The 19,574-nt window shown below is 43.7% G+C and overlaps 44 non-coding genes across 44 annotated transcripts; all 44 read right to left on the bottom strand.

The window, feature by feature from the left end:
- Positions 1–607: 607 nt before the first annotated feature.
- Trnag-ucc (transfer RNA glycine (anticodon UCC)) lies at positions 608–679 on the bottom strand. The gene has a single exon. It is a non-coding gene; the product is annotated as a tRNA-Gly (tRNA).
- Positions 680–795: 116 nt separating this feature from the next.
- Trnag-ucc (transfer RNA glycine (anticodon UCC)) lies at positions 796–867 on the bottom strand. Its single transcript has one exon. It is a non-coding gene; the product is annotated as a tRNA-Gly (tRNA).
- An 831-nt stretch (positions 868–1,698) lies between these two features.
- On the bottom strand, positions 1,699–1,770 carry Trnag-ucc (transfer RNA glycine (anticodon UCC)). Its single transcript has one exon. It is a non-coding gene; the product is annotated as a tRNA-Gly (tRNA).
- Positions 1,771–2,253: 483 nt separating this feature from the next.
- On the bottom strand, positions 2,254–2,325 carry Trnag-ucc (transfer RNA glycine (anticodon UCC)). The gene has a single exon. It is a non-coding gene; the product is annotated as a tRNA-Gly (tRNA).
- Positions 2,326–4,096: 1,771 nt separating this feature from the next.
- Trnag-ucc (transfer RNA glycine (anticodon UCC)) lies at positions 4,097–4,168 on the bottom strand. The gene has a single exon. It is a non-coding gene; the product is annotated as a tRNA-Gly (tRNA).
- Positions 4,169–4,474: 306 nt separating this feature from the next.
- Trnag-ucc (transfer RNA glycine (anticodon UCC)) lies at positions 4,475–4,546 on the bottom strand. The gene has a single exon. It is a non-coding gene; the product is annotated as a tRNA-Gly (tRNA).
- A 315-nt stretch (positions 4,547–4,861) lies between these two features.
- Positions 4,862–4,933, bottom strand: Trnag-ucc (transfer RNA glycine (anticodon UCC)). Its single transcript has one exon. It is a non-coding gene; the product is annotated as a tRNA-Gly (tRNA).
- A 125-nt stretch (positions 4,934–5,058) lies between these two features.
- Positions 5,059–5,130, bottom strand: Trnag-ucc (transfer RNA glycine (anticodon UCC)). Its single transcript has one exon. It is a non-coding gene; the product is annotated as a tRNA-Gly (tRNA).
- A 117-nt stretch (positions 5,131–5,247) lies between these two features.
- On the bottom strand, positions 5,248–5,319 carry Trnag-ucc (transfer RNA glycine (anticodon UCC)). Its single transcript has one exon. It is a non-coding gene; the product is annotated as a tRNA-Gly (tRNA).
- Positions 5,320–5,815: 496 nt separating this feature from the next.
- Positions 5,816–5,887, bottom strand: Trnag-ucc (transfer RNA glycine (anticodon UCC)). The gene has a single exon. It is a non-coding gene; the product is annotated as a tRNA-Gly (tRNA).
- A 314-nt stretch (positions 5,888–6,201) lies between these two features.
- On the bottom strand, positions 6,202–6,273 carry Trnag-ucc (transfer RNA glycine (anticodon UCC)). Its single transcript has one exon. It is a non-coding gene; the product is annotated as a tRNA-Gly (tRNA).
- A 517-nt stretch (positions 6,274–6,790) lies between these two features.
- Trnag-ucc (transfer RNA glycine (anticodon UCC)) lies at positions 6,791–6,862 on the bottom strand. The gene has a single exon. It is a non-coding gene; the product is annotated as a tRNA-Gly (tRNA).
- Positions 6,863–6,979: 117 nt separating this feature from the next.
- Positions 6,980–7,051, bottom strand: Trnag-ucc (transfer RNA glycine (anticodon UCC)). The gene has a single exon. It is a non-coding gene; the product is annotated as a tRNA-Gly (tRNA).
- A 504-nt stretch (positions 7,052–7,555) lies between these two features.
- On the bottom strand, positions 7,556–7,627 carry Trnag-ucc (transfer RNA glycine (anticodon UCC)). Its single transcript has one exon. It is a non-coding gene; the product is annotated as a tRNA-Gly (tRNA).
- Positions 7,628–7,744: 117 nt separating this feature from the next.
- Trnag-ucc (transfer RNA glycine (anticodon UCC)) lies at positions 7,745–7,816 on the bottom strand. Its single transcript has one exon. It is a non-coding gene; the product is annotated as a tRNA-Gly (tRNA).
- Positions 7,817–8,137: 321 nt separating this feature from the next.
- Trnag-ucc (transfer RNA glycine (anticodon UCC)) lies at positions 8,138–8,209 on the bottom strand. Its single transcript has one exon. It is a non-coding gene; the product is annotated as a tRNA-Gly (tRNA).
- Positions 8,210–8,521: 312 nt separating this feature from the next.
- Positions 8,522–8,593, bottom strand: Trnag-ucc (transfer RNA glycine (anticodon UCC)). The gene has a single exon. It is a non-coding gene; the product is annotated as a tRNA-Gly (tRNA).
- Positions 8,594–9,103: 510 nt separating this feature from the next.
- On the bottom strand, positions 9,104–9,175 carry Trnag-ucc (transfer RNA glycine (anticodon UCC)). The gene has a single exon. It is a non-coding gene; the product is annotated as a tRNA-Gly (tRNA).
- A 124-nt stretch (positions 9,176–9,299) lies between these two features.
- Positions 9,300–9,371, bottom strand: Trnag-ucc (transfer RNA glycine (anticodon UCC)). Its single transcript has one exon. It is a non-coding gene; the product is annotated as a tRNA-Gly (tRNA).
- A 124-nt stretch (positions 9,372–9,495) lies between these two features.
- Trnag-ucc (transfer RNA glycine (anticodon UCC)) lies at positions 9,496–9,567 on the bottom strand. The gene has a single exon. It is a non-coding gene; the product is annotated as a tRNA-Gly (tRNA).
- A 490-nt stretch (positions 9,568–10,057) lies between these two features.
- Trnag-ucc (transfer RNA glycine (anticodon UCC)) lies at positions 10,058–10,129 on the bottom strand. The gene has a single exon. It is a non-coding gene; the product is annotated as a tRNA-Gly (tRNA).
- A 313-nt stretch (positions 10,130–10,442) lies between these two features.
- Positions 10,443–10,514, bottom strand: Trnag-ucc (transfer RNA glycine (anticodon UCC)). Its single transcript has one exon. It is a non-coding gene; the product is annotated as a tRNA-Gly (tRNA).
- Positions 10,515–10,997: 483 nt separating this feature from the next.
- Trnag-ucc (transfer RNA glycine (anticodon UCC)) lies at positions 10,998–11,069 on the bottom strand. The gene has a single exon. It is a non-coding gene; the product is annotated as a tRNA-Gly (tRNA).
- Positions 11,070–12,840: 1,771 nt separating this feature from the next.
- Positions 12,841–12,912, bottom strand: Trnag-ucc (transfer RNA glycine (anticodon UCC)). Its single transcript has one exon. It is a non-coding gene; the product is annotated as a tRNA-Gly (tRNA).
- Positions 12,913–13,218: 306 nt separating this feature from the next.
- Positions 13,219–13,290, bottom strand: Trnag-ucc (transfer RNA glycine (anticodon UCC)). The gene has a single exon. It is a non-coding gene; the product is annotated as a tRNA-Gly (tRNA).
- A 315-nt stretch (positions 13,291–13,605) lies between these two features.
- On the bottom strand, positions 13,606–13,677 carry Trnag-ucc (transfer RNA glycine (anticodon UCC)). Its single transcript has one exon. It is a non-coding gene; the product is annotated as a tRNA-Gly (tRNA).
- A 125-nt stretch (positions 13,678–13,802) lies between these two features.
- Trnag-ucc (transfer RNA glycine (anticodon UCC)) lies at positions 13,803–13,874 on the bottom strand. Its single transcript has one exon. It is a non-coding gene; the product is annotated as a tRNA-Gly (tRNA).
- Positions 13,875–13,991: 117 nt separating this feature from the next.
- On the bottom strand, positions 13,992–14,063 carry Trnag-ucc (transfer RNA glycine (anticodon UCC)). Its single transcript has one exon. It is a non-coding gene; the product is annotated as a tRNA-Gly (tRNA).
- An 882-nt stretch (positions 14,064–14,945) lies between these two features.
- Positions 14,946–15,017, bottom strand: Trnag-ucc (transfer RNA glycine (anticodon UCC)). Its single transcript has one exon. It is a non-coding gene; the product is annotated as a tRNA-Gly (tRNA).
- A 517-nt stretch (positions 15,018–15,534) lies between these two features.
- Trnag-ucc (transfer RNA glycine (anticodon UCC)) lies at positions 15,535–15,606 on the bottom strand. The gene has a single exon. It is a non-coding gene; the product is annotated as a tRNA-Gly (tRNA).
- A 117-nt stretch (positions 15,607–15,723) lies between these two features.
- Trnag-ucc (transfer RNA glycine (anticodon UCC)) lies at positions 15,724–15,795 on the bottom strand. Its single transcript has one exon. It is a non-coding gene; the product is annotated as a tRNA-Gly (tRNA).
- Positions 15,796–15,912: 117 nt separating this feature from the next.
- On the bottom strand, positions 15,913–15,984 carry Trnag-ucc (transfer RNA glycine (anticodon UCC)). The gene has a single exon. It is a non-coding gene; the product is annotated as a tRNA-Gly (tRNA).
- Positions 15,985–16,299: 315 nt separating this feature from the next.
- Trnag-ucc (transfer RNA glycine (anticodon UCC)) lies at positions 16,300–16,371 on the bottom strand. The gene has a single exon. It is a non-coding gene; the product is annotated as a tRNA-Gly (tRNA).
- Positions 16,372–16,495: 124 nt separating this feature from the next.
- On the bottom strand, positions 16,496–16,567 carry Trnag-ucc (transfer RNA glycine (anticodon UCC)). The gene has a single exon. It is a non-coding gene; the product is annotated as a tRNA-Gly (tRNA).
- A 126-nt stretch (positions 16,568–16,693) lies between these two features.
- Trnag-ucc (transfer RNA glycine (anticodon UCC)) lies at positions 16,694–16,765 on the bottom strand. Its single transcript has one exon. It is a non-coding gene; the product is annotated as a tRNA-Gly (tRNA).
- A 117-nt stretch (positions 16,766–16,882) lies between these two features.
- Trnag-ucc (transfer RNA glycine (anticodon UCC)) lies at positions 16,883–16,954 on the bottom strand. Its single transcript has one exon. It is a non-coding gene; the product is annotated as a tRNA-Gly (tRNA).
- A 124-nt stretch (positions 16,955–17,078) lies between these two features.
- On the bottom strand, positions 17,079–17,150 carry Trnag-ucc (transfer RNA glycine (anticodon UCC)). The gene has a single exon. It is a non-coding gene; the product is annotated as a tRNA-Gly (tRNA).
- A 126-nt stretch (positions 17,151–17,276) lies between these two features.
- Positions 17,277–17,348, bottom strand: Trnag-ucc (transfer RNA glycine (anticodon UCC)). The gene has a single exon. It is a non-coding gene; the product is annotated as a tRNA-Gly (tRNA).
- Positions 17,349–17,473: 125 nt separating this feature from the next.
- Trnag-ucc (transfer RNA glycine (anticodon UCC)) lies at positions 17,474–17,545 on the bottom strand. Its single transcript has one exon. It is a non-coding gene; the product is annotated as a tRNA-Gly (tRNA).
- A 117-nt stretch (positions 17,546–17,662) lies between these two features.
- Trnag-ucc (transfer RNA glycine (anticodon UCC)) lies at positions 17,663–17,734 on the bottom strand. The gene has a single exon. It is a non-coding gene; the product is annotated as a tRNA-Gly (tRNA).
- Positions 17,735–18,230: 496 nt separating this feature from the next.
- Trnag-ucc (transfer RNA glycine (anticodon UCC)) lies at positions 18,231–18,302 on the bottom strand. The gene has a single exon. It is a non-coding gene; the product is annotated as a tRNA-Gly (tRNA).
- A 314-nt stretch (positions 18,303–18,616) lies between these two features.
- On the bottom strand, positions 18,617–18,688 carry Trnag-ucc (transfer RNA glycine (anticodon UCC)). Its single transcript has one exon. It is a non-coding gene; the product is annotated as a tRNA-Gly (tRNA).
- A 517-nt stretch (positions 18,689–19,205) lies between these two features.
- On the bottom strand, positions 19,206–19,277 carry Trnag-ucc (transfer RNA glycine (anticodon UCC)). Its single transcript has one exon. It is a non-coding gene; the product is annotated as a tRNA-Gly (tRNA).
- Positions 19,278–19,394: 117 nt separating this feature from the next.
- Trnag-ucc (transfer RNA glycine (anticodon UCC)) lies at positions 19,395–19,466 on the bottom strand. Its single transcript has one exon. It is a non-coding gene; the product is annotated as a tRNA-Gly (tRNA).
- Between the last annotated feature and the right edge of the window lie 108 nt (positions 19,467–19,574).

The raw sequence follows: 19,574 nt of genomic DNA, 5'->3' as shown, positions 1-19,574 counted from the left end.
GACAGCTAATCTAGAATTTAGGTAAACAATGACGAAAGACATTTGTCGACCGGGAGTCGGAACTATTGCTTGGAAGGCAACAATGCTAATCGTTACACCATCGACGCGGACGACGCATGTCGCTCTGAAATCACTGTGAAATATCGTGTGTTGCTAATTTAGATTGCCGAGCTGCTGCAATGAGACAGCTAATCTAGAATTTAGGTAAGTAAACAATGACGAAAGACATGCGTCGACCGGGATTCGGAACTATTGCTTGGAAGGCAACAACGCTAACGGTTACACCATCGACGCGGACGATTCATGTCATTCTCATCCCGCTGTTAAATAACTTGTATTTAATAATTAAACTGTAAGTTTGAAAAGTTACTCTAACAAGGCAAACTGAACGAGAATTTATATAAACTAGGGTAGAGATATGCGTCGACCTGGAGTCGAACCCGGAACTATTGCTTGGAAGGCAACAATGCTAACCGTTACACCATCGACGCGGACAATGTATGTCGCTCTGAACTCGCTCTAAAATATCGTGTGTTCCTAATTTAGATAGACGAGCTGCTGCAATGAGACAGCTCATCTAGATTTAGGGAAACAATAACATTAGACATGCGTCGACCGGGAGTCGAACCCGGAACTATTGCTTGGAAGGCAACAATGCTAACCGTTACACCATCGACGCGGACGATGCATGTGCTCTGAAATCACTGTGAAATATCGTGTGTTGCTAAGTTAGATTGCCGAGCTGTTGCAATGAGACAGCTAATCTAGAATTTAGGTAAACAATGACATTAGACATGCGTCGACCGGGAGTCGAACCCGGAACTATTGCTTGGAAGGCAACAATGCTAACCGTTACACCATCGACGCGGACGATTCATGTCATTCTCATCCCGCTGTTAACTTGTATTTTAATAACTAAACTGTAAGTTTGAAAAGTTACTCTAACAAGGCAAACTGAACGAGAATTTAGGTAAACTAGGGTAAGAGACATGCGTCGATCGGGAGTCGAACCCGGAACTATTGCTTGGAAGACAACAATGCTAACCGTTACACTATCGACGCGGATGACTCACGTCTTGCTCATCTTGCTGTAAAATACCTTCTGTTACTTATATAAACTGTAAGTCTGAAAAGTAAATGCAATAGACAGCTGGACTGGGGTTTAGGTAAACTTGGGTAAGAGGCCATGACGATTCCCGTCATGCTCATCCCTCTGTAAAATAACTTCTGTTACTTATTTAAACTGTAAATCTGAAAAGTTAATGCAATAGGCAGCTGGACTGGGATTTAAGTAAACTAGGGTGAGAGACATGCGTCGACCGGGAGTCGAACCCGGAACTATTGCTTGGAAGGCAACAATGCTAACCGTTACACCATCGACGGGGACGATTCATGTCATTCTCATCCCGCTGTTAAATAACTTGTATTTAATAATTAAACTGTAAGTTTGAAAAGTTACTTCTAACAAGACAAACTGAAAGAGAATTTAGGTAAACTAGGGTAGAGACATGCGTCGACCAGGAGTCGAACCCGGAACTATTGCTTGGAATGCAACAATGCTAACCGTTACACCATCGACGCGGACGATGCATGTCACTCTGAAATCACTGTGAAATATCGTGTGTTGCTAATTTAGATTGCCGAGCTGTTGCAATGAGACAGCTAATCTAGAATTTAGGTAAAAAATAACATTAGACATGCGTCGACCGGGAGTCGAACCCGGAACTATTGCTTGGAAGGCAGCAATGCTAACCGTTACACCATCGACGCGGACGATGCATGTCGCTCTGAAATCACTGTGAAATATCATATGTTGCTAATTTAGATTGCCGAGCTGCTGCAATGAGACAGCTAATCTAGAATTTAGTTAAACAATAACCTTAGACATGCGTCGACCGGGAGTCGAATCCGGAACTATTGCTTGGAAGGCAACAATGCTAACCGTTACACCATCGACGCGGACGATGCATGACGCTCTGAAATCGCTGTGAAATATCGTGTGTTGCTAATTTAGATTGCCGAGCTGCTGCAATGAGACAGCTAATCTAGAAATTAGGTGAACAATGACGAAAGACATGCGTCGACCGGGAATCGGAACTATTGCTTGGAAGGCAACAATGCTAACCGTTACTCCATCGATGCGGATGATTCCCGTCATGCTCATTCCTCTGTGAAATACCTTCTGTTACTTATTCAAACTGTAAATGCAATAGGGAGCTGGACTGGGGATTATGTAAACTTGGGTAAGAGACATGCGTCGACCGGGAGTCGAACCCGGAACTATTGCTTGGAAGGCAACAATGCTAACCGTTACACCATCGACGCAGACGATGCATGTCGTTCTCATCCCGCAGTTAAATAACTTGTATTTAATAATTAAACTGTAAGTTTGAAAAGTTACTCTAACAAGGTAAACTGAACGAGAATTTAGGTAAACTAGGGTAGAGACATGCGTCGACCGGGAGTCAAACACGGAACTATTGCTTGGGAGGCAACAATGCTAACCGTTACACCATCGACGCGGACAAAGTATGTCGCTCTGAACTCGCTCTAAAATATCGTGTGTTGCTAATTTAGATTGCCGAGCTGTTGCAATGAGACAGCTAATCTAGAATTTAGGTAAACAATGACATTAGACATGCGTCGACAGAGGGTCGAAGCCGGAACTATTGCTTGGAAGGCAACAATGCTAACCGTTACACCATCGACGCGGACAATATATGTCGCTCTGAACTCTCTCTAAAATAGCGTGTGTTCCTAATTTAGATAGGCGAGCTGTCGCAATGAGACAGCTAATCTAGAATTTAGGTAAACAATAACATTAGACATGCGTCGATCGGGAGTCGAATCCGGAACTATTGCTTAGAAGGCAACAATGCTAACCGTTACACCATCAACGCGGACGATGCATGTCGCTCTGAAATCACTGTGAAATATCGTGTGTTGCTAATTTAGATTGGCGAGCTGCTGCAATGAGACAGCTAATCTAGAAATTAGGTGACTAATGACGAAAGACATGCGTCGTCCGGGAGTCGGAACTATTGCTTGGAAGGCAACAATGCTAACCGTTACTCCATCGATGCGGATGATTCCCGTCATACTCATCCCTCTGTGAAATAACTTCTGTTACTTATTTAAACTGTAAGTCTGAAAAGTAAATGCAATAGGCAGCTGGACTGGGGTTTAGGTAAACTTGGGTAAGAGACATGCGTCGACCGGGAGTCGAACCCGGAACTATTGCTTGGAAGGCAACAATGCTAACCGTTACTCCATCGATGCGGATGATTCCCGTCATACTCATCCCTCTGTGAAATAACTTCTGTTACTTATTTAAACTGTAAGTCTGAAAAGTAAATGCAATAGGCAGCTGGACTGGGGTTTAGGTAAACTTGAGTAAGAGACATGCGTCGACCGGGAGTCGAACCCGGAACTATTGCTTGGAAGGCAACAATGCTAACCATTACTCCATCGATGCGGATGATTCCCGTCATACTCATCCCTCTGTGAAATATCGTGTGTTCCTAATTTAGATAGACGCGCTGTTGCAATGAGACAGCTAATCTAGAATTTAGGTAAACAATGACATTAGACATGGGTCGACCGGGAGTCGAACCCGGAACTATTGCTTGGAAGACAACAATGCTAACCGTTACACCATCGACGTCGAACCCGGTTCTACTCCCGGTCGACGCATGTCTCTTACCCTAATTTACCCAAATCCCAGTCCAGCTGCCTATTGCAGTAATTTTTAGATTTACAGTTTAAATAGGTAACAGAAGTTATTTAACAGCGGGATGAGATGCTCATCTTGCTGTAAAATACCTTCTGTTACTTATATAAACTGTAAATATGAAAAGCTACAGCAATCAGGCCGTTGAACTGAAGTTTAGGAAAGAGACATGCGTCAACCGGGAGTCGAACCCGGAAGTATTGCTTGGAAGGCAACAATGCTAACCGTTACACCACCGACGCGGACGATTCCCGTCATGCTCATCCCTCTGTAAAATAACTTCTGTTACTTATTTAAACTGTAAATCTGAAAAGTTAATGCAATAGGCAGCTGGACTGGGATTTAAGTGAACTAGGGTAAGAGACATGCGTCGACCGGGAGTCGAACCCGGAACTATTGCTTGGAAGGCAACAATGCTAACCGTTACACCATCGACGCGGACAATGTAAGTCGCTCTGAACTCGCCCTAAAATAGCGTGTGTTCCTAATTTAGATAGGCGAGCTGTTGCAATGAGACAGCTAATCTAGAATTTAGGTAAACAATAACATTAGACATGCGTCGACCGGGAGTCGAATCCGGAACTATTGCTTGGAAGGCAACAATGCTAACCGTTACACCATCGACGCGGACGATGCATGTCGGTCTGAAATCACTGTGAAATATCGTGTGTTCCTAATTTAGATACGCAAGCTGCTACAATGAGACAGCTAATCTAGAATTTAAGTAAAAAATAACATTAGACATGCGTCGACCGGGAGTCGAACCCGGAACTATTGCTTGGAAGGCAACAATGCTAACCGTTACACCATCGACGCGGACGATGCATGTCGCTCTGAAATCACTGTGAAATATCATGTATTGCTAATTTAGATTGCAGAGCTGCTGCAATGAGACAGCTAATCTAGAATTTAGGTAAACAATAACATTAGACATGCGTCGACCGGGAGTCGAATCCGGAACTATTGCTTGGAAGGCAACAATGCTAACCGTTACACCATCGACGCGGACGATTCATGTCATTCTCATCCCGCTGTTAAATAACTTGTATTTAATAATTAAACTGTAAGTTTGAAAATTTACTTCTAACAAGGCAAACTGAACGAGAATTTAGGTAAAATAGGGTAGAGACATGCGTCGACCGGGAGTCGAACCCGGAACTATTGCTTGGAAGGCAACAATGCTAACCGTTACACCATCGACGCGGACGATGCATGTCATTCTCATCCCGCTGTTAAATAACTTGTATTTAATAATTAATCTGTAAGTTTGAAAAGTTACTCTAACATGGCAAACTGAACGAGAATTTAGGTAAACTAGGGTAGAGACATGCGTCGACCGGGAGTCGAACCCGGAACTATTGCTTGGAAGGCAACAATGCTAACCGTTACACCATCGACGCGGACGATGCATGTCGCTCTGAAATCACTGTGAAATATCGTGTGTTCCTAATTTAGATACGCAAGCTGCTACAATGAGACAGCTAATCTAGAATTTAGGTAAAAAATAACATTAGACATGCGTCGACCGGGAGTCGAACCCGGAACTATTGCTTGGAAGGCAGCAATGCTAACCGTTACACCATCGACGCGGACGATGCATGTCGCTCTGAAATCACTGTGAAATATCATATGTTGCTAATTTAGATTGCCGAGCTGCTGCAATGAGACAGCTAATCTAGAATTTAGTTAAACAATAACATTAGACATGCGTCGACCGGGAGTCGAATCCGGAACTATTGCTTGGAAGGCAACAATGCTAAGCGTTACACCATCGACGCGGACGATGCATGACGCTCTGAAATCACTGTGAAATATCGTGTGTTGCTAATTTAGATTGCCGAGCTGCTGCAATGAGACAGCTAATCTAGAAATTAGGTGAACAATGACGAAAGACATGCGTCGACCGGGAATCGGAACTATTGCTTGGAAGGCAACAATGCTAACCGTTACTCCATCGATGCGGATGATTCCCGTCATGCTCATCCCTCTGTGAAATACCTTCTGTTACTTATTCAAACTGTAAGTCTGAAAAGTAGATGCAATAGGGAGCTGGACTGGGGATTAGGTAAACTTGGGTAAGAGACATGCGTCGACCGGGAGTTGAACCCGGAACTATTGCTTGGAAGGCAACAATGCTAACCGTTACACCATCGACGCAGACGATGCATGTCGTTCTCATCCCGCAGTTAAATAACTTGTATTTAATAATTAAACTGTAAGTTTGAAAAGTTACTCTAACAAGGCAAACTGAACGAGAATTTAGGTAAACTAGGGTAGAGACATGCGTCGACCGGGAGTCAAACACGGAACTATTGCTTGGGAGGCAACAATGCTAACCGTTACACCATCGACGCGGACAATGTATGTCGCTCTGAACTCGCTCTAAAATATCGTGTGTTGCTAATTTAGATTGCCGAGCTGTTGCAATGAGCCAGCTAATCTAGAATTTAGGTAAACAATGACATTAGACATGCGTCGACCGAGGGTCGAACCCGGAACTATTGCTTGGAAGGCAACAATGCTAACCGTTACACCATCGACGCGGACGATTCACGTCATTCTCATCCCGCTGTTAAATAACTTCTGTTACCTATTTAAACTGTAAATCTAAAAATTACTGCAATAGGCAGCTGGACTGGGATTTGGGTAAATTAGGGTAAGAGACATGCGTCGACCGGGAGTAGAACCCGGAACTATTGCTTGGAAGACAACAATGCTAACCGTTTTACCATCGACGCGAACGATTCATGTCATTCTCATCCCGCTGTTAAATAACTTGTATTTAATAATTAAAGTGTAAGTTTGAAAAGTCACTCTAGTAAGGCAAGCTGAACGAGAATTTAGGTAAACTAGGGTAAGAGACATGCGTCGACCGGGAGTCGAACCCGGAACTATTGCTTGGAAGGCAACAATGCTAACCGTTACACCATCGACGGGGACGATTCCCGTCATGCTCATCCCTCTGTAAAATAACTTCTGTTACTTATTTAAACTGTAAATCTGAAAAGTTAATGCAATAGGCAGCTGGACTGGGATTTAAGTAAACTAGGGTAAGAGACATGCGTCGACCGGGAGTCGAACCCGGAACTATTGCTTGGAAGGCAGCAATGCTAACCGTTACACCATCGACGCGGACAATGTATGTCGCTCTGAACTCGCTCTAAAATATCGTGTGTTCCTAATTTAGATACGCAAGCTGCTACAATGAGACAGCTAATCTAGAATTTAGGTAAACAATGACATTAGACATGCGTCGACCGGGAGTCGAACCCGTAACTATTGCTTGGAAGGCAACAATGCTAACCGTTACACCATCGACGCGGACGATGCATGTCGGTCTGAAATCACTGTGAAATATCGTGTGTTCCTAATTTAGATACGCAAGCTGCTACAATGAGACAGCTAATCTAGAATTTAAGTAAAAAATAGCATTAGACATGCGTCGACCGGGAGTCGAAACCGGAACAATTGCTTGGAAGGCAACAATGCTAACCGTTACACCATCGACGCGGACGATGCATGTCGCTCTGAAATCACTGTGAAATATCATGTATTGCTAATTTAGATTGCCGAGCTGCTGCAATGAGACAGCTAATCTAGAATTTAGGTAAACAATAACATTAGACATGCGTCGACCGGGAGTCGAATCCGGAACTAATGCTTGGAAGGCAACAATGCTAACCGTTACACCATCGACGCGGACGATTCATGTCATTCTCATCCCGCTGTTAAATAACTTGTATTTAATAATTAAACTGTAAGTTTGAAAATTTACTTCTAACAAGGCAAACTGAACGAGAATTTAGGTAAAATAGGGTAGAGACATGCGTCGACCGGGAGTCGAACCCGGAACTATTGCTTGGAAGGCAACAATGCTAACCGTTACACCATCGACGCGGACGATGCATGTCGCTCTGAAATCACTGTGAAATATCGTGTGTTCCTAATTTAGATTGCCGAGGTGTTGCAATGAGACAGCTAATCTAGAATTTAGGTAAACAATGCCATTAGACATGCGTCGACCGGGAGTCGAACCCGGAACTATTGCTTGGAAGGCAACAGTGCTAACCGTTACACCATCGTCGCGGACGATTCACGTCATTCTCATCCCGCAGTTAAATACCTTCTGTTACTTATTTAAATTGTAAATCTAAAAAGTTACTGCAATATCCAGCTGGACTGGGATTTTGGTAAACTAGGATAAAAGACATGCGTCGACCGGGAGTCGAACCCGGAACTATTGCTTGGAAGGCAACAATGCTAACGGTTACACCATCGACGATGACGATTCATGTCATTCTCATCCCGCTGTTAAATAACTTGTATTTAATAATTAATCTGTAAGTTTGAAAAGTTACTCTAACATGGCAAACTGAACGAGAATTTAGGTAAACTAGGGTAGAGACATGCGTCGACCGGGAGTCGAACCCGGAACTATTGCTTGGAAGGCAACAATGCTAACCGTTACACCATCGACGCGCACAATGTATGTCGCTCTGAACTCGCTCTAAAATATCGTGTGTTCCTAATTTAGATAGACGAGCAGCTGCAACGAGACAGCTAATCTAGATTTAGGGAAACAATAACATTAGACATGCGTCTACCGGGAGTCGAACCCGGAACTATTGCTTGGAAGGCAACAATGCTAACCGTTACACCATCGACGCGGACGATTCCCGTCATGCTCATCCCTCTGTAAAATAACTTCTGTTAATTATTTAAACTGTAAATCTGAAAAGTTAATGCAATAGGCAGCTGGACTGGGATTTAAGTAAACTAGGGTAAGAGACATGCGTCGACCGGGAGTCGAACCCGGAACTATTGCTTGGAAGGCAACAATGCTAACCGTTACACCATCGACGCGGACAATGTATGTCGCTCTGAACTCGCTCTAAAATATCGTGTGTTCCTAATTTAGATAAGCAAGCTGCTACAATGAGACAGCTAATCTAGAATTTAGGTAAACAATAACATTAGACATGCGTCTACCGGGAGTCGAACCCGGAACTATTGCTTGGAAGGCAACAATGCTAACCGTTACACCATCGACGCGGACGATTCACGTCATTCTCATCCCGCTGTTAAATAACTTCTGTTACCTATTTAAACTGTAAATCTAAAAAGTTACTGCAATAGGCAGCTGGACTGGGATTTGGGTAAATTAGGGTAAGAGACATGCGTCGACCGGGAGTAGAACCCGGAACTATTGCTTGGAAGACAACAATGCTAACCGTTTTACCTTCGACGCGAACGATTCATGTCATTCTCATCCCGCTGTTAAATAACTTGTATTTAATAATTAAAGTGTAAGTTTGAAAAGTCACTCTAACAAGGCAAACTGAACGAGAATTTAGGTAAACTAGGGTGGAGACATGCGTCGACCGGGAGTCGAACCCGGAACTATTGCTTGGAAGGCAACAATGCTAACAGTTACACCATCGACGCGGACGATTCCCGTCGTGCTCATCCCTCTGTAAAATAACTTCTGTTACTTATTTAAACTGTAAATCTGAAAAGTTAATGCAATAGGCAGCTGGACTGGGATTTAAGTGAACTAGGGTAAGAGACATGCGTCGACCGGGAGTCGAACCCGGAACTATTGCTTGGAAGGCAACAATGCTAACAGTTACACCATCGACGCGGACGATTCCCGTCGTGCTCATCCCTCTGTAAAATAACTTCTGTTACTTATTTAAACTGTAAATCTGAAAAGTTAATGCAATAGGCAGCTGGACTGGGATTTAAGCGAACTAGGGTAAGAGACATGCGTCGACCGGGAGTCGAACCCGGAACTATTGCTTGGAAGGCAACAATGCTAACCGTTACACCATCGACGCGGACGATGCATGTCGTTCTGAAATCACTGTGAAATATCGTGTGTTGCTAATTTAGATTGCCGAGCTGCTGCACTGAGACAGCTAATCTAGAATTTAGGTAAACAATGACGAAAGACATGCGTCGACCGGGAGTCGGAACTATTGCTTGGAAGGCAACAATGCTAACCGTTACACCATCGACGCGGACGACGCATGTCGCTCTGAAATCACTGTGAAATATCGTGTGTTGCTAATTTAGATTGCCGAGCTGCTGCAATGAAACAGCTAATCTAGAAATTAGGTGAACAATGACGAAAGACATGCGTCGACCGGGAGTCGGAACTATTGCTTGGAAGGCAACAATGCTAACCGTTACTCCATCGATGCGGATGATTCCCGTCATGCTCATCCCTCTGTGAAATAACTTCTGTTACTTATTTAAACTGTAAGTCTGAAAAGTAAATGCAATAGGCAGCTGGACTGGGGTTTAGGTAAACTTGGGTAAGAGACATGCGTCGACCGGGAGTCGAACCCGGAACTATTGCTTGGAAGGCAACAATGCTAACCGTTACACCATCGACGCGGACGATTCACGTCATTCTCATCCCGCTGTTAAATAACTTCTGTTACCTATTTAAACTGTAAATCTAAAAAGTTACTGCAATAGGCAGCTGGACTGGGATTTGGGTAAATTAGGGTAAGAGACATGCGTCGACCGGGAGTAGAACCCGGAACTATTGCTTGGAATGCAACAATGCTAACCGTTACACCATCGACGCGGACGATGCATGTCACTCTGAAATCACTGTGAAATATCGTGTGTTGCTAATTTAGATTGCCGAGCTGTTGCAATGAGACAGCTAATCTAGAATTTAGGTAAAAAATAACATTAGACATGCGTCGACCGGGAGTCGAACCCGGAACTATTGCTTGGAAGGCAGCAATGCTAACCGTTACACCATCGACGCGGACGATGCATGTCGCTCTGAAATCACTGTGAAATATCATATGTTGCTAATTTAGATTGCCGAGCTGCTGCAATGAGACAGCTAATCTAGAATTTAGTTAAACAATAACCTTAGACATGCGTCGACCGGGAGTCGAATCCGGAACTATTGCTTGGAAGGCAACAATGCTAACCGTTACACCATCGACGCGGACGATGCATGACGCTCTGAAATCGCTGTGAAATATCGTGTGTTGCTAATTTAGATTGCCGAGCTGCTGCAATGAGACAGCTAATCTAGAAATTAGGTGAACAATGACGAAAGACATGCGTCGACCGGGAATCGGAACTTTTGCTTGGAAAGCAACAATGCTAACCGTTACTCCATCGATGCGGATGATTCCCGTCATGCTCATCCCTCTGTGAAATACCTTCTGTTACTTATTCAAACTGTAAATGCAATAGGGAGCTGGACTGGGGATTATGTAAACTTGGGTAAGAGACATGCGTCGACCGGGAGTCGAACCCGGAACTATTGCTTGGAAGGCAACAATGCTAACCGTTACACCATCGACGCAGACGATGCATGTCGTTCTCATCCCGCAGTTAAATAACTTGTATTTAATAATTAAACTGTAAGTTTGAAAAGTTACTCTAACAAGGTAAACTGAACGAGAATTTAGGTAAACTAGGGTAGAGACATGCGTCGACCGGGAGTCAAACACGGAACTATTGCTTGGGAGGCAACAATGCTAACCGTTACACCATCGACGCGGACAAAGTATGTCGCTCTGAACTCGCTCTAAAATATCGTGTGTTGCTAATTTAGATTGCCGAGCTGTTGCAATGAGACAGCTAATCTAGAATTTAGGTAAACAATGACATTAGACATGCGTCGACCGAGGGTCGAAGCCGGAACTATTGCTTGGAAGGCAACAATGCTAACCGTTACACCATCGACGCGGACAATATATGTCGCTCTGAACTCTCTCTAAAATAGCGTGTGTTCCTAATTTAGATAGGCGAGCTGTCGCAATGAGACAGCTAATCTAGAATTTAGGTAAACAATAACATTAGACATGCGTCGATCGGGAGTCGAATCCGGAACTATTGCTTAGAAGGCAACAATGCTAACCGTTACACCATCAACGCGGACGATGCATGTCGCTCTGAAATCACTGTGAAATATCGTGTGTTGCTAATTTAGATTGGCGAGCTGCTGCAATGAGACAGCTAATCTAGAAATTAGGTGAACAATGACGAAAGACATGCGTCGTCCGGGAGTCGGAACTATTGCTTGGAAGGCAACAATGCTAACCGTTACTCCATCGATGCGGATGATTCCCGTCATACTCATCCCTCTGTGAAATAACTTCTGTTACTTATTTAAACTGTAAGTCTGAAAAGTAAATGCAATAGGCAGCTGGACTGGGGTTTAGGTAAACTTGGGTAAGAGACATGCGTCGACCGGGAGTCGAACCCGGAACTATTGCTTGGAAGGCAACAATGCTAACCGTTACTCCATCGATGCGGATGATTCCCGTCATACTCATCCCTCTGTGAAATAACTTCTGTTACTTATTTAAACTGTAAGTCTGAAAAGTAAATGCAATAGGCAGCTGGACTGGGGTTTAGGTAAACTTGGGTAAGAGACATGCGTCGACCGGGAGTCGAACCCGGAACTATTGCTTGGAAGGCAACAATGCTAACCGTTACTCCATCGATGCGGATGATTCCCGTCATACTCATCCCTCTGTGAAATATCGTGTGTTCCTAATTTAGATAGACGCGCTGTTGCAATGAGACAGCTAATCTAGAATTTAGGTAAACAATGACATTAGACATGGGTCGACCGGGAGTCGAACCCGGAACTATTGCTTGGAAGACAACAATGCTAACCGTTACACCATCGACGTCGAACCCGGTTCTACTCCCGGTCGACGCATGTCTCTTACCCTAATTTTCCCAAATCCCGGTCCAGCTGCCTATTGCAGTAATTTTTAGATTTACAGTTTAAATAGGTAACAGAAGTTATTTAACAGCGGGATGAGATGCTCATCTTGCTGTAAAATACCTTCTGTTACTTATATAAACTGTAAATATGAAAAGCTACAGCAATCAGGCCGTTGAACTGAAGTTTAGGAAAGAGACATGCGTCAACCGGGAGTCGAACCCGGAAGTATTGCTTGGAAGGCAACAATGCTAACCGTTACACCACCGACGCGGACGATTCCCGTCATGCTCATCCCTCTGTAAAATAACTTCTGTTACTTATTTAAACTGTAAATCTGAAAAGTTAATGCAATAGGCAGCTGGACTGGGATTTAAGTGAACTAGGGTAAGAGACATGCGTCGACCGGGAGTCGAACCCGGAACTATTGCTTGGAAGGCAACAATGCTAACCGTTACACCATCGACGCGGACAATGTAAGTCGCTCTGAACTCGCCCTAAAATAGCGTGTGTTCCTAATTTAGATAGGCGAGCTGTTGCAATGAGACAGCTAATCTAGAATTTAGGTAAACAATAACATTAGACATGCGTCGACCGGGAGTCGAATCCGGAACTATTGCTTGGAAGGCAACAATGCTAACCGTTACACCATCGACGCGGACGATGCATGTCGGTCTGAAATCACTGTGAAATATCGTGTGTTCCTAATTTAGATACGCAAGCTGCTACAATGAGACAGCTAATCTAGAATTTAAGTAAAAAATAACATTAGACATGCGTCGACCGGGAGTCGAACCCGGAACTATTGCTTGGAAGGCAACAATGCTAACCGTTACACCATCGACGCGGACGATGCATGTCGCTCTGAAATCACTGTGAAATATCATGTATTGCTAATTTAGATTGCAGAGCTGCTGCAATGAGACAGCTAATCTAGAATTTAGGTAAACAATAACATTAGACATGCGTCGACCGGGAGTCGAATCCGGAACTATTGCTTGGAAGGCAACAATGCTAACCGTTACACCATCGACGCGTACGATTCATGTCATTCTCATCCCGCTGTTAAATAACTTGTATTTAATAATTAAACTGTAAGTTTGAAAATTTACTTCTAACAAGGCAAACTGAACGAGAATTTAGGTAAAATAGGGTAGAGACATGCGTCGACCGGGAGTCGAACCCGGAACTATTGCTTGGAAGGCAACAATGCTAACCGTTACACCATCGACGCGGACGATGCATGTCATTCTCATCCCGCTGTTAAATAACTTGTATTTAATAATTAATCTGTAAGTTTGAAAAGTTACTCTAACATGGCAAACTGAACGAGAATTTAGGTAAACTAGGGTAGAGACATGCGTCGACCGGGAGTCGAACCCGGAACTATTGCTTGGAAGGCAACAATGCTAACCGTTACACCATCGACGCGGACGATGCATGTCGCTCTGAAATCACTGTGAAATATCGTGTGTTCCTAATTTAGATACGCAAGCTGCTACAATGAGACAGCTAATCTAGAATTTAGGTAAAAAATAACATTAGACATGCGTCGACCGGGAGTCGAACCCGGAACTATTGCTTGGAAGGCAGCAATGCTAACCGTTACACCATCGACGCGGACGATGCATGTCGCTCTGAAATCACTGTGAAATATCATATGTTGCTAATTTAGATTGCCGAGCTGCTGGAATGAGACAGCTAATCTAGAATTTAGTTAAACAATAACATTAGACATGCGTCGACCGGGAGTCGAATCCGGAACTATTGCTTGGAAGGCAACAATGCTAAGCGTTACACCATCGACGCGGACGATGCATGACGCTCTGAAATCACTGTGAAATATCGTGTGTTGCTAATTTAGATTGCCGAGCTGCTGCAATGAGACAGCTAATCTAGAAATTAGGTGAACAATGACGAAAGACATGCGTCGACCGGGAATCGGAACTATTGCTTGGAAGGCAACAATGCTAACCGTTACTCCATCGATGCGGATGATTCCCGTCATGCTCATCCCTCTGTGAAATACCTTCTGTTACTTATTCAAACTGTAAGTCTGAAAAGTAGATGCAATAGGGAGCTGGACTGGGGATTAGGTAAACTTGGGTAAGAGACATGCGTCGACCGGGAGTTGAACCCGGAACTATTGCTTGGAAGGCAACAATGCTAAGCGTTACACCATCGACGCAGACGATGCATGTCGTTCTCATCCCGCAGTTAAATAACTTGTATTTAATAATTAAACTGTAAGTTTGAAAAGTTACTCTAACAAGGCAAACTGAACGAGAATTTAGGTAAACTAGGGTAGAGACATGCGTCGACCGGGAGTCAAACACGGAACTATTGCTTGGGAGGCAACAATGCTAACCGTTACACCATCGACGCGGACAATGTATGTCGCTCTGAACTCGCTCTAAAATATCGTGTGTTGCTAATTTAGATTGCCGAGCTGTTGCAATGAGCCAGCTAATCTAGAATTTAGGTAAACAATGACATTAGACATGCGTCGACCGAGGGTCGAACCCGGAACTATTGCTTGGAAGGCAACAATGCTAACCGTTACACCATCGACGCGGACGATTCACGTCATTCTCATCCCGCTGTTAAATAACTTCTGTTACCTATTTAAACTGTAAATCTAAAAATTACTGCAATAGGCAGCTGGACTGGGATTTGGGTAAATTAGGGTAAGAGACATGCGTCGACCGGGAGTAGAACCCGGAACTATTGCTTGGAAGACAACAATGCTAACCGTTTTACCATCGACGCGAACGATTCATGTCATTCTCATCCCGCTGTTAAATAACTTGTATTTAATAATTAAAGTGTAAGTTTGAAAAGTCACTCTAGTAAGGCAAGCTGAACGAGAATTTAGGTAAACTAGGGTAAGAGACATGCGTCGACCGGGAGTCGAACCCGGAACTATTGCTTGGAAGGCAACAATGCTAACCGTTACACCATCGACGGGGACGATTCCCGTCATGCTCATCCCTCTGTAAAATAACTTCTGTTACTTATTTAAACTGTAAATCTGAAAAGTTAATGCAATAGGCAGCTGGACTGGGATTTAAGTAAACTAGGGTAAGAGACATGCGTCGACCGGGAGTCGAACCCGGAACTATTGCTTGGAAGGCAACAATGCTAACCGTTACACCATCGACGCGGACAATGTATGTCGCTCTGAACTCGCTCTAAAATATCGTGTGTTCCTAATTTAGATACGCAAGCTGCTACAATGAGACAGCTAATCTAGAATTTAGGTAAACAATGACATTAGACATGCGTCGACCGGGAGTCGAACCCGTAACTATTGCTTGGAAGGCAACAATGCTAACCGTTACACCATCGACGCGGACGATGCATGTCGGTCTGAAATCACTGTGAAATATCGTGTGTTCCTAATTTAGATACGCAAGCTGCTACAATGAGACAGCTAATCTAGAATTTAGGTAAAAAATAACATTAGACATGCGTCGACCGGGAGTCGAACCCGGAACTATTGCTTGGAAGGCAACAATGCTAACCGTTACACCATCGACGCGGACGATGCATGTCGCTCTGAAATCACTGTGAATAATCATGTATTGCTAATTTAGATTGCCGAGCTGCTGCAATGAGACAGCTAATCTAGAATTTAGGTAAACAATAACATTAGACATGCGTCGACCGGGAGTCGAATCCGGAACTAATGCTTGGAAGGCAACAATGCTAACCGTTACACCATCGACGCGGACGATTCATGTCATTCTCATCCCGCTGTTAAATAACTTGTATTTAATAATTAAACTGTAAGTTTGAAAATTTACTTCTAACAAGGCAAACTGAACGAGAATTTAGGTAAAATAGGGTAGAGACATGCGTCGACCGGGAGTCGAACCCGGAACTATTGCTTGGAAGGCAACAATGCTAACCGTTACACCATCGACGCGGACGATTCATGTCATTCTCATCCCGCAGTTAAATAACTTCTGTTACTTATATAAATTGTAAATCTAAAAAGTTACTGCAATATCCAGCTGGACTGGGATTTTGGTAAACTAGGATAAGAGACATGCGTCGACCGGGAGTCGAACCCGGAACTATTGCTTGGAAGGCAACAATGCTAACCGTTACACCATCGACGCGGACGATTCATGTCATTCTCATCCCGCTGTTAAATAACTTGTATTTAATAATTAAACTGTAAGTTTGAAAATTTACTTCTAACAAGGCAAACTGAACGAGAATTTAGGTAAAATAGGGTAGAGACATGCGTCGACCGGGAGTCGAACCCGGAACTATTGCTTGGAAGGCAACAATGCTAACCGTTACACCATCGACGCGGACGATGCATGTCGCTCTGAAATCACTGTGAAATATCGTGTGTTCCTAATTTAGATTGCCGAGGTGTTGCAATGAGACAGCTAATCTAGAATTTAGGTAAACAATGCCATTAGACATGCGTCGACCGGGAGTCGAACCCGGAACTATTGCTTGGAAGGCAACAGTGCTAACCGTTACACCATCGTCGCGGACGATTCACGTCATTCTCATCCCGCAGTTAAATACCTTCTGTTACTTATTTAAATTGTAAATCTAAAAAGTTACTGCAATATCCAGCTGGACTGGGATTTTGGTAAACTAGGATAAGAGACATGCGTCGACCGGGAGTCGAACCCGGAACTATTGCTTGGAAGGCAACAATGCTAACCGTTACACCATCGACGCGGACGATTCATGTCATTCTCATCCCGCTGTTAAATAACTTGTATTTAATAATTAAACTGTAAGTTTGAAAATTTACTTCTAACAAGGCAAACTGAACGAGAATTTAGGTAAAATAGGGTAGAGACATGCGTCGACCGGGAGTCGAACCCGGAACTATTGCTTGGAAGGCAACAATGCTAACCGTTACACCATCGACGCGGACGATGCATGTCATTCTCATCCCGCTGTTAAATAACTTGTATTTAATAATTAATCTGTAAGTTTGAAAAGTTACTCTAACATGGCAAACTGAACGAGAATTTAGGTAAACTAGGGTAGAGACATGCGTCGACCGGGAGTCGAACCCGGAACTATTGCTTGGAAGGCAACAATGCTAACCGTTACACCATCGACGCGGACGATGCATGCCGCTCTGAAATCACTGTGAAATATCGTGTGTTCCTAATTTAGATACGCAAGCTGCTACAATGAGACAGCTAATCTAGAATTTAGGTAAAAAATAACATTAGACATGCGTCGACCGGGAGTCGAACCCGGAACTATTGCTTGGAAGGCAGCAATGCTAACCGTTACACCATCGACGCGGACGATGCATGTCGCTCTGAAATCACTGTGAAATATCATATGTTGCTAATTTAGATTGCCGAGCTGCTGCAATGAGACAGCTAATCTAGAATTTAGTTAAACAATAACATTAGACATGCGTCGACCGGGAGTCGAATCCGGAACTATTGCTTGGAAGGCAACAATGCTAAGCGTTACACCATCGACGCGGACGATGCATGACGCTCTGAAATCACTGTGAAATATCGTGTGTTGCTAATTTAGATTGCCGAGCTGCTGCAATGAGACAGCTAATCTAGAAATTAGGTGAACAATGACGAAAGACATGCGTCGACCGGGAATCGGAACTATTGCTTGGAAGGCAACAATGCTAACCGTTACTCCATCGATGCGGATGATTCCCGTCATGCTCATCCCTCTGTGAAATACCTTCTGTTACTTATTCAAACTGTAAGTCTGAAAAGTAGATGCAATAGGGAGCTGGACTGGGGATTAGGTAAACTTGGGTAAGAGACATGCGTCGACCGGGAGTTGAACCCGGAACTATTGCTTGGAAGGCAACAATGCTAACCGTTACACCATCGACGCAGACGATGCATGTCGTTCTCATCCCGCAGTTAAATAACTTGTATTTAATAATTAAACTGTAAGTTTGAAAAGTTACTCTAACAAGGCAAACTGAACGAGAATTTAGGTAAACTAGGGTAGAGACATGCGTCGACCGGGAGTCAAACACGGAACTATTGCTTGGGAGGCAACAATGCTAACCGTTACACCATCGACGCGGACAATGTATGTCGCTCTGAACTCGCTCTAAAATATCGTGTGTTGCTAATTTAGATTGCCGAGCTGTTGCAATGAGCCAGCTAATCTAGAATTTAGGTAAACAATGACATTAGACATGCGTCGACCGAGGGTCGAACCCGGAACTATTGCTTGGAAGGCAACAATGCTAACCGTTACACCATCGACGCGGACGATTCACGTCATTCTCATCCCGCTGTTAAATAACTTCTGTTACCTATTTAAACTGTAAATCTAAAAATTACTGCAATAGGCAGCTGGACTGGGATTTGGGTAAATTAGGGTAAGAGACATGCGTCGACCGGGAGTAGAACCCGGAACTATTGCTTGGAAGACAACAATGCTAACCGTTTTACCATCGACGCGAACGATTCATGTCATTCTCATCCCGCTGTTAAATAACTTGTATTTAATAATTAAAGTGTAAGTTTGAAAAGTCACTCTAGTAAGGCAAGCTGAACGAGAATTTAGGTAAACTAGGGTAAGAGACATGCGTCGACCGGGAGTCGAACCCGGAACTATTGCTTGGAAGGCAACAATGCTAACCGTTACACCATCGACGGGGACGATTCCCGTCATGCTCATCCCTCTGTAAAATAACTTCTGTTACTTATTTAAACTGTAAATCTGAAAAGTTAATGCAATAGGCAGCTGGACTGGGATTTAAGTAAACTAGGGTAAGAGACATGCGTCGACCGGGAGTCGAACCCGGAACTATTGCTTGGAAGGCAACAATGCTAACCGTTACACCATCGACGCGGACAATGTATGTCGCTCTGAACTCGCTCTAAAATATCGTGTGTTCCTAATTTAGATACGCAAGCTGCTACAATGAGACAGCTAATCTAGAATTTAGGTAAACAATGACATTAGACATGCGTCGACCGGGAGTCGAACCCGTAACTATTGCTTGGAAGGCAACAATGCTAACCGTTACACCATCGACGCGGACGATGCATGTCGGTCTGAAATCACTGTGAAATATCGTGTGTTCCTAATTTAGATACGCAAGCTGCTACAATGAGAAGGCTAATCTAGAATTTAAGTAAAAAATAG

This window comes from Styela clava, chromosome 1 (genome assembly GCF_964204865.1).
Source record: "Styela clava chromosome 1, kaStyClav1.hap1.2, whole genome shotgun sequence".
Lineage (NCBI taxonomy): Eukaryota > Metazoa > Chordata > Ascidiacea > Stolidobranchia > Styelidae > Styela > Styela clava.
The sequence above is the reverse complement of the archived record's forward strand: the minus strand, read 5'-3'. Positions and strand labels throughout refer to the sequence as shown.